The following is an 18,385-nucleotide window of genomic DNA, read 5'->3' as shown; positions in this document are numbered from 1 at the left end:
TCGTTAACTTTGTTTTGACTATCATTTGTGATTTATAGATATAGAAAAAAAGTTAAAAAAAAAAATCTTGTGAGATCTGGTTAGATCCATTTCAATATGTACTTAATTAATAGTCACTTTTTTTTTTTTTTTTTTTTTTTTTTTACAATAATATAATTAAAGATATTTTAAATTGAATTTTTACATTAGCAAACATAGTAAAAGAAACATGTCATTTAATTTGGAACAAAGGAAATATATTAGTATGCTAAAGTTGGAAGTTTATTTCGGACCCTCATTTATAAATTTTGGGATCCGCCACTCACTGGGAAGCAATGACTATGTAAACAATTACCTAAATCCAACTCACCCAAGTCAGTCCAAATTCAAGCCCCAAATTTATGCTGATATTGTCATCAAACCAATACACAAAGCAAATTCAAGTACAATTTTATATATAGTCCGTACTTTATCTCTTTCTTCCGAACTACTCGTATACTCATGAGGGGACAAATAGTAAGATATCCATTATACACTCGGGTACTATCATAATCATCCATGCCTTCTAAGGTTACACCAAACGGTACCTATCAACACAAATTCCTTAAATATCACAAAAGATATGAACGTATTAGGGTGTTTATTGATCCTCGAGATCAACTATGAGTTACTCGTTGTAGTAGTGGAAGTATCAATGTGTTTGTTTAGCATACAGTAGTCTTCTTAACAATCTGACACGATTATCTAAAGCAACTCAAACCTTTGTTAGACGGGGAATTCTAAGTCCATCAGCCTGATTTACATGATGTAAATCAGCTGGTATTTTCATCTTTTACACATTTATGTATGGGGTAAATGTGTCAATTCATGCTGAAGTTATATAAACGGTAACTTGATGGGTTTTTGTTGACTAACGGGGGGAATTCTTGACTAATGGCTTCATGACTCAAGACGTTAGTTGTCCGTGAGTTCACTTCACCTTCTCAAATTGTAAACACTAAATCCTCTTTAGAGCTAAATCATCTTCTCCGACCAATTGAAGATTAATTCCGGTTACTGTAAGGCCAATTGTGATATTTTTTTTTACTTTCGTCTGTTTTGAATCATTATTCGTTCCCTGTCAAATCAACCAGGAAGATTGTGATACCAATTCCCCTAAACTAGTCCGCTCTTTGTCAAATCAATTGGGAAGATTTTGATACCCATTCCCGTAATTCTAGTTCAGGGAATCACCAGGTTTCTGCGAACTAATTTGGCGACCTCGAATCACTGTAAGCTTGTTCATGTATTTGCTTACTTAACCTGAATTTGTTGCTGAATGTGGCTTTGTTCTTCAATTCATTTACATGTCTTGTACGAGTTGAGGTTACTTTTGATATTTTATATTAAGTGAGTACAGTGGATTAAAATGTTGATGGAGTATAGTTACAGTTACTAACGGCCACTTTCCAACCGTTACGAAAATCCGCACAATACAATATAATACTCGTAAAAAGGACGGGGTATGGCCCACATCAGCTACTGATTGACGAAATTTTGCTTGACAGTAGGACTTGATTTGCTTAACAATGTTATTCTAAGAAATAAGTGTACATGTGAACGTTGCCATTAACACCGTCTCACCCTCTATATAGGCATTGTTTGATCAAGGGCTAAGCGCCTAAGCTTGTTCTTCTTGGCTGAAGTAGGGCAAATTGGTTGCACCCCTTCTCAGAAAACGACAGCTCGACTGCCTGCTGATAAATGTGTTACCAATAGCAATGACGTGGTTTAAATGTTTAACATAGGCTAAGAACCTTGGTTGAAATTATTTGGCAGTAAATCCTAGAATTCCTGCAAATGTCTTTTATTTTAAATTGGTCTCAGTGATTGTCTGACGCTTATTTATTATGAGACATTATAAGTTACGAAGAACAAAAATTGGAGCAGCCTAAAAAATATCTAACCTCATTTCACATTCGTCTCATGTATATATAATTGATCATCTCAGGACTACTAATGTTGGTAATCACCTGTGGATTAGGGCTGACAGAATTGGAGAGAGCATGCTGTGGACTGTAGAGTGGGGTGAAATAATGCAGAAAAAATGTGTCTTCCTTTATTAATACCATGTTCAAATAGGAATCAATATGCTTTCTGGGATGAATTTCATCCGACAGAAGATGAATTTAGCAGCTTTTAACGACCCGAATCTTATTCTCATCCCTTTAATCTCAAGGAGATAGTTGAGATTGTTGGATTTAGTAATGCAACCGGAAAGGTTTTGTCTCAGGTTGAATCGGGTTGGTTTGTCCGACCGGGTAGGTGAGAGTAACTTCTTGGTTGAAAACTCGTTATTGTACAACTATCCGCTACATGGTCGTGTACCTTATATTACATGACCGTGTGACATACATGGTCGTGTACCTTACTCTACACGGTTTTGTGATTTTGGAGATGAACCTGTCTAAATACAAACATGAGCCTCTTCAATAAAAACAACTTTCGAAAAACCCTAAACACATTAAAAACAAACCTACCCTTTTGAGATCTAAACAGTTCTTGAGCAATTTCAACCTTTGATTCGGGTACGCGAATTGCAAAGGTCGTGGTGTAAAACTTGGGGTGCGTGCGTCACTGAGAAACCTGTACCGGTGGTGGCGTATTTCGCTTCTAAGTCAGTGGGTTCCAAACCACGGCACAATAGAAGGAGGACAAGTCTATGATCGAGTATGGCGATCGAATTTGTACCCAGGAAAGTTTGGATCACAGACGGTATCTCCCCATGGCCTTTCGCCTCTGAAAGCGTCCTTCCTCTTGATTTGTCTATTATCATTCATGGAATCAACATGTATTTTTCCAACAATTTAGAAGCAAAATAGTATATTTAATTATCCTGTTGATTTCTTGAATTCGGAGCAATATTTATTGTCTTGGATACAAGGAATTTTTTGCGGCAGAACTTACTATTAAACTCAGGTAATTGTGGAAGTTCAAGAACCCTAATTTTATGAGAATAATTTATCTCGGTTTTTCAATGTCGAGGTCGGCAAATTCTATTATCGAAATTCCATAATCCTATGTTGCATATTTGGGAATCTCCCAATTGTCAAAAAATGAATATGTCGGCAGCAGCAGTTGGATTGGGTAAGGATTGATCTTTATGGTTATTTATTTGAACTATTATGTGATTAATATGAAATCTTTAGAAGGTTTCCTATGATCCCAATTTAATAAGATGTTGATAGTGGAATCTTGCATATAATTGGAGAACTTTAGTAAAGTGTATAAAGAATTGCTTGTTGCAATTTAGTAGTACGATTATTAATGATCATAGAGTGCCATCAACTGGGTTCTTGTTTTGACAATGGGCGTCAATATTATACTCCAAGATTGACGAGTGACATATTATGTACTGGAAGTTCCTTCGTCAAGTCGGATATTCTACAATTTGGTATAAAATATATTATTATTATTGCTAACAACCAATGCAAGGCGAAGGAATTTATAGTGCATTGGAGCTCAAAGTCACTAAAAGGTAATTTGGAAGAGAGGGCGTCCCAGTTTATCAATTTGATAAACGGGCTACGTTAATCAAATGGCTAATGTGTAAATATGATGAATAGTGTTATGTGACATGGCAACCAATTGGCAGGGTAGTTGTCATTAGGGATGGCTAGTCAGATGCTTACGGTATTAGTGGTTGGGGGGACGTTAAGTAACTCCGTAGTCAATTTTAATTTGAAAATCAAAATTTGGTTTATGGTTGGGAAGGAAAATTAATATCGGGTTCATCAGCTACATCTTCATAGTTGCATATTAACAAAGGGTTTTTTTTTTTTTTTTTTTTTTTTTTTTTTTTTTTTTTTTTTTTGTAATGAACAAGAGGCTGGTTGTACAAATGACCATGAGGAGGCGCAGGAGCAGCCGAGCAGCTCAATAGCAACATAGTTTTTTGCGTCGAGTAAGGTATAGTAAGATCTACGATAATTTTTTCTGAATTGTAAGTGGTTATGTATGCAATTACTTAATACAGTTATATTACTGTAATTTTTTAGAAATAGAGGTTCGATGTAAAAGAAAGTCTACAGTTGGTGTTAATGTTGGTGTAGGAGTTCAATTGTATGGAGCCTAGTTCGTATGAATGGAGTGATTGGTAGCAGTTTAAAGGGTTTTGGTTCTTAGTGCGTAGATTGTTATTGATTCTATATTTGAAAGATTTTATTGAAATAGTATCATTATGATAGATGACAATTTAATACGCAATTGGTTTGCGGATATGTATTAGATGAATCGGCAAAACTAATAGTGGGATTTATGTGATAGCTAATTTGTGGTAAAGTTTATTAATCAGTGAAACTCGTAATAAATTAGTTCTGTAATGTTGTGTAATTGTGTATTATGGAGCAATGAATTTGGTAGATATCCTCATTACGTATTTGTTTGTCGGTGTAAATAATGGTGTTTTTTGTGAAATTCCAGCTAGCGTTAAATTCTTCAAAAAAAAAAAAAAGCTAGCGTTAATGGATATAGATAATGATTCGAGTATGGTAAAAAGCAGTTGCGAGAGTAGTTTGCATGATATGGGTAGCAGGGTCAAGTGTGTTGGTAATTGCTTCCATGAACCGGCGGGTTTGGAAGAAATTGTTTGTGAGGGAAGGTTTGATCCTATCGTCCCAGATGATGATAGGCAAAGTATCCCGGATGAAAATAGAGTAAGTCCCACAGGGTCACAAGACCAGTGCCCTTTAAACACAATGGAGATTGTTGGAACAATAGTGGATAGTAATCAGTTAAGTGTTGTCAGTGATGTTGAGGAACCTAAGGTGGGAATGCTGTTTAAGACGTGGCAAGATTTGGAAGTGTATTACAAAGAGTATGCTGAACGAAAAGGATTTAGAGTTAGTAGAGTCCAAGCCGGGTTTTCCAAGGGTGTCATACGCATTAGAATTGCAACAACTTGGAAGTGTGAGTGTTGGGGCACCTGACATGCGGGCAGTAAGGGAAGCCAAAAAAAGGGCGAAGGCTATGGGTGTAGGTGGGTGTGGTGGTGTAGTAAGTGGAAAGGTATGTGATGATGAGTTAAATCGTAGGAAGAGGAAGTCTAAGAAATGTGAATGTGGTGCGATGCTGTATGGAAGCGTTAATCAAGATAAGGAGTGGGTGGTGAGGAAAGTAGTACTAAAACATGACAACCGTGACCCCATTCATAGTCAATCTCAGCTGGTGAAGGAGTATCGGATGAAGCAATTGAAGCCAAGGGTTAGGAGGAATATATTGAAATACTATGACGAGGGTGTTCCTATAAAACAGATTCATGGGTGCATGGATTTGGCGCGTAACGGGCCGGGTAACATGACCTTAACTGTGAAAGACCTAAACCATGAGGTGTACAAAGAAAGGGTGTTGAAGATGGTTGGGGGAGATGCAACTGCTATGCTGGCGTATTTCTAGCAAATACAGGCCACCACCACCAACTTCTATCATGCTCAACGTGTAGATATGTATAAAGTTTTTCAAATATAATTTCTGACTTATAATGTACTAGTGACATTAAAAACATATCATGCTCAACTTCTATCATGCTCAACGTGTAGAAATGTAGATATAGCAGCTTGTACACATTATATTAGAAATTCATAACTATACCATAGGATGAATAAAGTTTTTCAAATATGATATGTTTTAAATAATGTATTATAGACAATAAATTTTGACCTAAATTTAACCGTAGTTACGAACTATATCTAATTGGCAAAAATATTACTTAAGATCAATTTTTACATATATGTAGATTTTTAATTATAGTGTAGTTGACTTATAATAAAAAGTTCTATTAATATAAAGGAGACTAATATTATAGTGTAGTTGTCCTGTCCCCATTTGTCGTCTCCCCATGTCCAATTACTAACATCTACAAGTATAAATATAATTCTTTCTTAAATTATAACACGGTGCTAGCACTGTCCCATTGGTCTTTGTTCTACGCAAATCTCAACATCCTTCTAAGCAATAAGGTCATGGGTTCGATTCCAACCAGACACCTTCCCCCCATTTTTTTTAAATCGCTGAAAACACGATTGTCACATTATTTTTAATTTTTTTCATTTTAAAAAAAAATTAATTAAATAATTAAATCATTCGAGCCAATTAGATTAACAATGTAATTGATTATGCAATAATACTTGTACTAAAAAATTATTTTTTCGCTCGTGTCCTATTTCCAATTACTAACACATACTAGTATAAATATAATTCTTTGGTGATTTATAACACGGTGCTAGCACTGTCCCAATGGTCCATGCTTTTCGCAACTCTCAACTTCCTTCTAAGCATTAAGGTCATGGGTTCGATTCCTACCCCCCCCCCCCTTTATTTTTGTCCCCATTTGCCGTGTCCCCTTTTCCAATTACTAACATCTAGAAGTATAAATATAATTCTTTCGTGATTTATAACACGGTGCTAGCACTGTCCCAATGGTCCTTGTTCTATGCATATCTCAACATCCTTCTAAGCAATAAGGTCGTGAGTTCGATGCCTACCAACCCCCCCCCCCCTTTTTTTCGCTGGTGTAATTGGTCTTGGGTTCGATGCCTACCACCCCCCCATTTTTTTTTCGCTGGTGTAACTGGTCTTGGGTTCGATTCCAACATCAATGATTTTTAGTAAACATATACCCTTTACCCCTTTTATTTGTTCTCCTTAAAATTGTTATCCTTTTTTAAAATAGAAAAACCACTAAATGATTAGTAAAATGAAAATATTTCAAAACACCAATTTGCGTATACATACAAATGTAATGTATATGTTTTACAATGTCATAAATCATACTAAGCAGTAGATTATAAAGAATTGTACATTTATGACATTGATTTGTCATCCATATAATTTTTACTACATTCACCTAAAGAGAATTTTATCATTCAATCTTTGACTTCCTTTTGTTCTAAACTATTCTTATAATGTTTGAGTTTTTATAATACTTATACACATGACCATTTTTTAACTTTATATACATCTAAATAGAATTGAAAATGTAACAAAAATAATGTAACAAACAAACATTAATTAAGCAAGGCAAAAAAAGAATATAGACTTGGTTACACACATGGAGATGTCTACAACTACTACATATTTTCATTCATGAACCAAGATCAAAGATCATAACACTTACATCCTACAACAATATAAACCAACTAAGGCTTATAATGCAAGGACTCCCAAAAGTCACCCAAACTTTGTTATCATAGTTCGACCACTTAAGACTAATACTTATCCTGATTGGCCAGCCATACATTCGGCTATATTACACAAAAGAGGGCCTACAAGTAGATTTAAAACAGAAATAACACAACAAATTCCCCTACAAAAGTTCCTTGCAGCTACATACATAGCAAACGCATATATATCTTTCAAAGCAACAAAAGGCAAGGATAAAAAGGGGAAAAAGCCACCATTTCCACTTCATACAAAGTGTGGCAAAACGTAGACGATGTCTTCGTTCTTAATTTCAGCCTCACCAATGCTGTGGTAGCATGTTAGAATCTTGTTTTCCCTGATAACCATGATAGAGTGAGCAGCGAAACCAAAGCGACTACCCCATTCTTCCTTCACCCTTAACAGCGAGGTAAGAACATGTCCAACCATTTTCAGCACAATTGGGTATGTAGTCAGATCTCGAACGTAAAATTGCTTTAGATTAGTGTCAACATTGTGCTTCGGATTCCACGATATTCATAAAATAGAACGAATATAAGTGCAAGGAAAATTCGAAAACTTCCAAAATGAATCGTAGTGATAAGAAATTGCAACACACCCAGTTTAAACATAATATACAAAATGAGTGAACATATAAATCAAAATTTTAACTTAAGATCTTACCATTCCTCTAACAAAGAACACTTCACCATTGTGAAGACCAATGGAAAAAGGCGTGTCATAAGGAGTAACCACCATGCCTCCCCTTTTGATTAAAATTTCATACGGTTTCTGACCAACCCTTTTGGCATAGTCAGCATACACGTGTTGAAAAGTAACATCAACAAGAAGGTGGTACGAAACACCCATGTCATGGACATTGGTGCTTCGAACACGGACTGAAATATATCCACTTCCAAAGCCCGAACATCTCCCAAAACTCCCAATGATTCCAACAGTAGTTTGAGGAACTTGTGCCGCTGGTAAATAGGCAGGATACGCAACAGCTAAAGTGATAGGCTGGGTAGGTGCTGAGCTGCTCAAAGGATAATACGGGGCAGCAGTGGTACATATCACCCCAGTAGAAGCAGGAGCAAAGGTTGGGGTAGCAGCAACAGTAGCTACCTGGACAGGGGGGATAGGGTGTTGAGAACCTACCGGAGTTTCGTGCACAGTGACATCATCCTCGTAGCTAGGATCACTGACATCTTCCTCGTCACTACTACCACTTCCGTGCACGGATTCAACGTTGGAGTTGGGGAAAAGATTCCCACTAGAACTACCCCCAGCCGTCCAATTAGCAGCCATTCTACTGCGACGGTAGGCTGAGAAGAAATTGTGCTCTAGGAGCCGACGATGAGGGATATGACGACGATGGTCATTGAATGAACTGCGTGGCCTAACCCTAGAGTTTGAAGGTGGATTGCCAAGGCTGGCTTCATCGGCAATAGAGGAAAAGGGTGGTGGAATATTCATTTTGGCTGGGATAAAAGAGGAAGATGATATTAATTACTGGGAAAACTTGAGTTGTGTGATTGCCAGTGTTAGTAAAGCCCGTTTTTATCACAAAAAGTTTGAGGAGCTATAAGCCTCACTCTTTTGACTATATAGTTAGATTTGACAGACGTCACCGCCATTTTAGTCAAATTTAACAGAAAAGCAATTTTCCACTGTTCATTTATTTCAACAACTACAAACGGCGTTAGCCTTTGCATAATCCTACGTACGTAACATCGTTTAATCTTCCTAATTGGGTTGCATGGGTGGCATCCACTCAATTCCATACATGAATTGCTTACATTTTTCACTTCATGTAACACTATTCGGGCATTAAGTAAATTAAATACATTTGAATAAATTCATCTATTTAGTACACATTTAGTTTTTTTTTTTTTTTTTGAGAACATAGTACACGATAACTTTGAATTATTGTGTTATTATTAATTAACCACATAATTCGTAAGGTTTTGTAGTGTAATTACCATTACATAAAGTTCGGGTTGTCTAAATCGTACACGACCCGAAAGGTTTACCTTATGTTGAAAAACTTTTCGAACTGGTTGAACCCGAAAAATTGTCATCCAAATCCGATCTAGAATCAATCCGAAGTTAACTCGAAATCGATTTTACCTAGAAATTTACGATCCAAACCCAACTTGGTATTGACTCATTATTTATCTCAAACCAGTTAAAACCAACAATTCAAGACCCATCTATGAGTCGAATGTAATTAAGCTTGATACGACTTGATTTGGTTTGGTAGGATAAAATGACCCGTCAGTACCCGATCCAAGCACCCCGACTCGTCGTGGGCTAACCCATACTCCATCTGGGTACCCGATTTGACACCTCTAGATAATGTTTAGAATTTTATATGATAGGGTTTTATATTGTGTATGTGATCTTCTATAAAACTATTTTACTTTATCACTACGATATATTATTACCCTACATATAATAGGGTACTAATATTATCAAGGCATGGAAGTCACTTCGAAGGCCTAAAGAGCAACTCCAATGGTTGGGAAAAGGGACTAGACAGCTTGCAAATATTAAAAATCTTAAGCTAGTAGCTACACCATTGTTGCACATCTCGTTGATTAGTTTTGGCAAACAAATTAGCTTTGGAGAGCTAATTAGCTTGAATTTTTTTTTTCATTTTATTAATTTTAAAAAAAATTTAATTTACAACTAGCTTAACCATTGGAGCACCAATTAACATGAATTGTTGTAAATAAGAAGTTGATGTGGCATGCCAACCTATTAAATAAATTATCCAACCACTGCCCGTAATATATGATAATCGAGGGATAAATTTCAAACTTAATAATTTTGTAATCTTTTAATAATCTTATATTCTCAATAAATTTGTTAAATATTTTATTACTACAATTAAGCAGCTTAATATTTACATTTACAATACCTAAATTTTGTGGATCCGGTTGTACCCATTCCACAACCGATTTTGAATTTGATGACCCAGATTGCTGACCCATTTTTCAAACTAACCTAATTTAATTGTGGTCCACTATTAAACTATGTACATTGCTATTTCTACCCATAAACACACTGTGAGTGAATCTCAACACTAACTTGTACTACTGATATTCTTATGCTTCGACATTTGCTGGACCCAATTGATGAGTTCCTCACAATAGTTGAACTTGTGTTCCCCTGACATATCCATAGTGGGCCATGCAACATATCCATATTTTTTATGCTTAAAGAAATGAAGATTTATTGCTATTTGTACCATGTATATGTAAAGAATTCTTGAACTAATTATATTTATAGGCAGCCACAACCATATTATACTTACTTATGGGTAGTCCTATAAATTATTACTTAAGAGTTAAGACAGTCATTGCAAAAGTCTATTGTGATTTTTTACAGTAGTTGCACATTAGGCTATTATAGTGTGAGGTTAAGGTGTTAATTACAGTTATTAATATAATTTTTTTGCCAAATCAAATGTTTCTGCATACTACATATTTTGTTACTTTTTTATGTTCTGAATTAGCTGTCTATTTCTTTAGGAAAAAAAATAAAAATATTAGCAGTCTAATCTAAGCCCAAATGAACCACAACACTTATGTATCTTTAGAGCTTTCATTTAAGGTATTCAATTCGGGTTCGGGTCGGGTCAAATCAGGTCTTGGGTCAAATCAGGATTAGGTTTTTTGGGTCAATCTAGCCTCAGATCAGGTTCAGGTTCTGGTAGGGTCAATTTCGGTTCAGGTTATTCCAAGTCGTTCATCCTTTCGGGTGTAGTCGAGTCCGATTCGAGTCAAATTCATAACGGGTACAATTTCAAGTTCGGGTTGTATTGAGTCGGGTTTGGTCGGGTTAATAGAAGGTACATTCGGGTTCGGGTTAAGGTTGGGTCAGATAATTATTTGGTCGTATAATCTTAAAGTTGGATCATTCTTGGTTTTGGTTCAAGTTCAATTCGAATAAAGTCGATGTGGTTAAATTAATTTATTTAATTACGCTCTACATAATTTGTTCAAGCATTATCAAGATTTTATTACACCTAAATACGAAGTAATAAAGAACAAAAGGTATATAAATTTTTTATTAAACCGTCCATGACTCGCTTCAATAACAGGTTGTGTTGGGTTATAAACATTTTCAGGTTCTAATAGGGTCAAGTACTAGTTCGGGTTTGGATTGTTGTCGGGTCGGATAAAATCGGTTGACGGTTACTATCGGGTCGGGTGCGGGTTCATATACAGGTCATAAAGTATTGGATCAAATTAGTTGTCGGTTAGCATCAGGTTGGTTCAGGTCGAGTTACGGGTCACTAGTTTCACCCCATTGTTCGAGTATAGGTCAGATTCATATCATTATCGGTTCAGGTCGGGTTTTCGGGTCGGGTCAATTTTTGACAGCTCTATGTATCTTCTAAAAAACGATAACTGGGGCGTAAAACGAATCCTAAATTGTCATTGTTACATTGTCACATTGCACAAGTTGAAATAAATTATGCCAATGAACCGTCCCTTAATCTCTATTTTTTTTAAACATGTCACGTATTAATAACAATAATATGGAGATATACTTGTGTTAATTATAGGAATATATTTTACCTTATCACAAGTCAGAATATTAACGGTATCTGTTTAAAAAAATAAAAAATAAAATCACAATTTATATCCTAATAATATTGTAAATACAGAATTTAGATCTTGTTACAGTCAAGAAAGAGAAAAGTGAATGATATTACAATCAACGTAGTTGTTTAATTTTAAGGCTTATAATTAAATAATATTATCTTATCACAAGAATTTAGCTATTTTTTCACAATTTACATTGAACCAACTATATCCCAATACTAGTTAATGCCCGAGCCATGCTAGGTGTATTTTTTTTTTTATTTTTATTTTATGGATGAATTTTAATTCTATGCATAATATAGATAATTAAATATGTGTAGTGATTTATTTAAGCATAAATTTTTTTTTGGTGTAATTAGTCGTTGGACAAGACAATTCGATTTTATGACGCAAATCTCTATTAATATTTAGCACGGCCACCCATCATGTTATCTACCTTACCTAAGTCAATGTCCAAAATTCCCAAAATAATTAAAAAAAAATTACCAAAACAAAAGTCAATGTCCGAAAAATTAAAGCGACCCTCATTACTTAGGTACTGTGGCAACTCCCAGGATGTACTTTTTTTTTTTTTTTTTTTTAGAAATGAGGAATAAGAATGCCCTTCATCTTTCATTTATCTAAATATTAGAATAAATTTGTCAATAACAAAATTATGCAATATCTCTTTACCAAATGGATATAAACATTTGTTGATTAAAAGGTTTGTTTTCGCTCATTACATTATCTCAACAATATGGGTCAGATTGAAGGTTTCAATTTAGTTAAGTATTTTTTATTTTTATTTTTTTATTTTTTTTTTTTTTTTTTGGGACTTACCATTACAACCAATAAATCAATGAACTATGACAAATTTTAAACCTAAAGTACTCAGATATCTAATTACAATCTTCCATAGAATTGTCTTCACTTATGGTGTTTTTCTTAGGGTTTTAGTTTTTGTTCGTTCATATTACAAAGTATTCTGGGTAAACCTAAACTACTCGGTTATGTACAAGTTTACTTACCTATTGAATAATGAGGTCTTTATATGAAGTCCTTATCGGTGCAAAGTCAAAACTTTTTAACTCACCTAGTAAACTTACCCAATCATAACATATCGTTTCTATTTATTTGACGAAACATACCCTAGATATTAATACAATCACCAAAAACATTAAAAGTTAGCTAATTTGTGACTTGGCTTATCCGTGACTTTTATAAATCGAAAATAATTTAAAACAACAAAAATAACTTGGTCACATAGCATACTGGTGATGTATATATAAGAAATATATATTAGCACATTCCATGGAGAACAAGATAGCATTATGATTACGTAATAATTTCTCTCTCTCTAAAATTTTCTTCCTCTGCCATGGCGAAGAAGAAAGCTAGAAAGGAACTGATCAGAGGGGAGGGAAGCAATTTGAAATCTCAGATTGATGATGGGATGAAGGAGATTCAGGTTTCGTCGGTGAAATCAAAAGGACATTCTCAAGCGGTAAGGGTTCCACCCCCCGATTTTGGGATTTTGGATACTTTGGACGATTTGATTCTTACTCCGGAGCAATCGATTCAAGAGCTGATTCATGGATCTAGAACGAAATCAAAGCTATCAGAATGGCTGAATGTGTTGAATTCCAAGGAGGGTGCTGCTCCGATGAATCTAGAAACAGAGGAAGCGGAAAACAGGGGATTGCAAATGAGGTATGTACTTGGTTTCCAATTAGGGATTTGAACAAGCCTCTTTTGCAATTGTCAATTGATGATGTCTCTGATGAAATTGCATATTGGAATTTGGGTGTTGTAGCTTTTGTTGTTGGGGCTAATCCATTCCTGGGTACTTTTTCTGGGTACTGTAAAAGAATTTGGGGGGAGAAAAACATTGATAAAATCATTGCATTGAGGAAAGGGGTGTTTCTAATTAGATTCTTGAATGTTGAAACTAAAGAAAAGGCTCTAAATGCTTCTCATGTTTTGTTTGATAATCGACCTGTATTTTTGAAACAATGGGAGGATGGTATGGAATTGAGTGTTGTTCAATTCACTAAGATTCTTGTATGGGTTCAATTGCCTGAGTTGCCATTGAAGTACTAGGGTAAAGCTTGTCTTGAGAAAATTGTGTCTCTGATTGGTAAACCGATTAAACCAGATTCTGCTACACAATTAAAGGAAAAGGTGTTGTATGCTAGGTACTTAGTTGAAGTTGAAATTGATGGGGATTTTAATGAGATAATATAATTCATTTCTGAGACTGGTGGGTTGGTAAGACAGAAAGTGGTTTTTGAATGGAAGCCGGTTAAATGTAACTTGTGTAAGCAGGTAGGTCATTTGGCTGATGGGTGCAGGAATGTGAGGAAGGAGTGGAGACCAAAGGTGGTTCAAAATAAGGATCATAATGCTCAGCCTGTTCAGCATGAGCAGAATAATATGGATCATGATGGGAGGTGGGAAGTTGCTGTGAGCAGGAAAAAGAAAAAGGGTGAGAGTAGTCATGGAGGAACTGCAAGAGATATAGTTTCAGAAGTATGTACTACCAATGCTTTTGAGGGTCTGCAGAATGCAGATGGGATGGAGTTTGGAGAAGGGATAGATATGGATGCCCTGGGAATGGGGCAAGACAATCTATCCAATGGATAGTGTTCTCTGTTGGAATGTGAGAGGCCTTAATGGCCTCTCAAAACAGAAGGAAATTAAGAATTTCCTTTTGGAGGAGAAAGTAGGTTTGGTGTGTTTAGTGGAGACTAAAATCAAGAGTGTTAATTTTCCTAGTGTGCAGAATAAGTTGTTCCAGGGCTAGTGTGTGACTACAAATTTTGCTCAAGTGGATGGGGGGAGGATTCTGGTTGCTTGGCTTTCTGATTTTTTTTTTCAGGTTCAAGTTCTAGAAATTAAATCTCAGTTCATTCATCTGAAGGTGGAAAATGTTAGTCAGAACAAAAGTTTCTTTTGTACTTTTGTTTATGATTTTAATGACAGTGATGGTAGAGAGGATATGTGGGAAGGTTTGACAAGGGTGGGGAGTGGCATTGATGTTTCTTGGATAATAGCTAGTGATATCAACTGCCCTTTAAACCTGGATGATAGAATAGGTAGACAGGTAAGCTGTAATGAGATTGAGCCTTTTAGAATTGTTGAGTAATTAGGTTTTGATGATTATAAACTAATGATGATTATCTATCTAACATGTTTGTTTAGTTGTGCATAAAAAGAACAAGTTATGCTTGGAACAGGGTACAAGGAACCTGAGTAACGTCAGGTATATATCAGGAACTTAAGCAATATAGGATAAGCAATAAGGGAACAAGAACAATGATGAGTGTTATGTTGATAAGTATGATGATGGCTAAGGAACCATGAAGGTAACTATGTAAATAGGTGTTTGCATATGTTAGCTTCACGAGGTAAGTATCCTATGCATATATAGGTCATGTATGTGTAGGAGTCTTTTAATTTAGTTTAGTTTTCTTTATTGTTTTTATAAATGAAAAAACTAACCTTCTGTTTTACTTTGTTATCCTCAGAAGTTTGCTCAGTTTGTCATCATCAAAAAGGGGGCAACTTGTTGAACCTTATGAGGTTTTGATGATGATAGTTATGATTGAGCAAACTTCCATTTAATAAGGATTTTCTAGTGTTGTGATGTTTGCAGGTTTAGTAAACTCTGGGAGTTGAAGAAGGAACTGAAACAGAGGAACTTTAGAAGATCCATGAGGATACAATTAAAGTTAGAAGAAGAGTTCCAGAAATGGAACTTCAAGGTGTTCCCTGACAGGATCATATCAAGGGTTGTAATGACCTGTATCCGGTGTAATGCTGGGGCAATGGTGTGTCCTGACATGAACATATCAACGGGTTGTAATGACCTAGTTCCGGTGTAATGCTGGGGCAAAACCTGAGATCCAGAATACATCAAGACTACAGAATTCCAGAACAAGAATCTCAGAGAAGCAACATGAAGACGGAGAAATAGAAGTATATTGCTCTAGGATTCATGTAAGTATGTTGGACATAAAAGTCGGTCTGGAACAAGTTTAAATAGAACCAAGGTGAACTCCAGACAGTCAATGAAATTAGAGTTACTAACTTGTCGGGAACTCAGAGACTGTCAGAAGTTCCGAACCTAATAGGAACTTAAGTATGCACGTCTTTAAAAGTCAGTTTTAATGATAGATATTTATCTAATACGTGCATATCTTTTAGGGATTTAGTTTTACTGAATAAAGATATTTATTTTCTAATAAATTCCTTTTGGAAAAAGATAAGTTTGTTTTAAAAGTATTTTTAAACAAAAAGATAAGTTTTGAATAAAATCTAATTTTATATTAATTATATATTTTTATTATTGACAGATTTTATTCTTAACAAAAAGATATATTTTCGGAAAACTTGTTTTAGAAAATATCTTTTAAACTTATCTTTTCATAAAACCTATCTTTTTCAAGGTGAAATGAATAATTCGAGTGTACTATAAATATGCTCATATGTATTCATTCAAAGTTGAGGCTGATGAAGTGGAGTGGTCGTGCTTAATGGTTTTATCCTTCACCACGAAGCTAAGTCAGTCCTCCTAGTCAAAGTTCCTATCAGGTTTTGGTTACAGTTCGTCCAGTGAGTTCCAGACAGATCTCGAGTGTCCAACATATTAGTTTTATCACTTTATTTATATATATGTATGTAGAGTTATTCAATGAGATCTTGTAATGGGAAAAAGGGTTTGAGTATTTTGGGTTTTGGGGTGAGATTGTGAATTCTCTACAAATTCACGTTTGAGTGTAAGAGTTTGAATTCTCTAAAATTCGAGTGGTAGTGAGTCACTTCGAGTGTGTCTTGGGGTGTGGGAAAAAGGAACCTGAGTGTGTCTTGGGTCGAGAAAGGAACCTGAGTGTGTCTTGGGTCGAAAAAGGTGCCTGAGTGTGTCTTAGGTCTGATAGGATAGGTTCTTATCAATTAGCAAGTGTCCGTGGAGGAACTTGCGAAGCAAAGGTCTGTGTAATAGGTTGTACTAGGAGAGTTGCCTATTATAGTAGAATTTGTTTATAAGTCCCAATAGGGTCGAGGTTTTACTTCCAGCTAGGCACTGGATGGTTTCCTCGTAAAATTGTTGTCTGCTTTAAGTTCCTTTTGCGTTTTGTTTCCACTTAAGTTCCGCGATTGGAACCTACTACTATTCACCCCGCCCTCTCGTAGTAGTTCATCTAAACTAACAAGAATGTTCATTCAAAAGGGCAATGTGAGTGATCTAGTGCAGACTGGATGTAGATATACTTGGAATAATAAGCAAAAGGGTGCTAGTAGAGTTTATTCCAAGATTGATAGGGTATTAGTGAATGAAGAATGGGCTCTAAATTTTCCTAATTCTTTTGTTCATTATTTACCTGAGAACTGGTTTGATCACAGTCCAGCTGTGATTCACTTGGACAGGAGCAAGCAGTAGTGTAAAGGTTCTTTTAAGTTCCTTAATATGTGGATTAGTCATACTCTTTTTGAGCAGGTGATAAAAAAGGTATGGAACACTAGTATGCATGGTGTGATGATGTATAAAGTGGTGAAGAAGCTGAAGTTGCTAAAATCTGAGCTGAAAAGTTTACACAGAGATAATTTTACAGATATTGAAGCTCAGTATATGAACTTGAAGAAGAGGTTGAATGAGATTCAGATTAAGGTTCACCAGAATTATAATGATGATGACTTGAGAGAGATTGAGTCAAGCACTTTGAAAGAGTTCCTGCAGGTGAAAGAGAGATATTTTTCCTTTCTTAGTCAGAAAGCAAAGATTAAATGGTTACAAATTGGAGATGAGAATTCGGCTTACTTTCATAGATCTTTGCAGTTGAGGAAGTTTAAGAAATCTGTGATTGCAGTTCAAGATTGTAAAGGGGATTGGTGTGACACCCCAGATAAAATCTCTAATGCTTTTGTGAGTTATTACAAGAGCTTTCTTGGTGCTGATTTGGGAGAGAAAGTGTCAGTACATAAAGAGATTGTAAGGCAAGGTACTATTCTGAGTGATGAACAGGCTTAGAAGCTTTGTGCTCCTTTTTCAACAGAGGATGTGAAGAAAGCCATGTTCTCCATTCCAGTTGACAAAGCGCCAGGACCTGATGGGTACAATAGTGCCTTTTTCAAGAATGCTTGGGGAATAATTGGTGAAGAGGTGACTGAAGCAGTTCTGCAATTCATGGAAAATGGGAAACTTTTAAGAGAGATTAATAGCACCACCTTAACTCTGGTTCCAAAAGTGGCCCACCCTACTATGGTGACAGAGTTCAGGCTTATAACTTGTTGCAATGTCATTTATAAGTGTATAACTAAAATGCTTTGCTCAAGACTGAAATTAGTGCTCCCGGATTTGATTTCTCAATCTCAAGCTGGTTTTGTAGAAGGGAGACAGATTGTGGAGAATATTAGTATTGTGCAGGATATGGTCTCAAAGTATGGAAGAAAAGATGCTACTAAAGGTTGCTTGTTGAAAGTTGACATTAGAAAGGCCTATGATTCTGTTAAGTGGGACTTTCTGTTAGAGATGCTTTCAGCTTTGAATTTTCCTGCCAAGTTTATTCAGTTGACCATGGCTTGTGTCACTACCCCTTCATACACTTTGTGCATTAATGGGTCCTTAACTGGTTTTT

Source organism: Chenopodium album, chromosome 14, assembly GCF_948465745.1.
Source record: "Chenopodium album chromosome 14, dcCheAlbu1.1, whole genome shotgun sequence".
NCBI lineage: Eukaryota > Viridiplantae > Streptophyta > Magnoliopsida > Caryophyllales > Amaranthaceae > Chenopodium > Chenopodium album.
Note: the sequence above shows the minus strand (reverse complement) of the source record.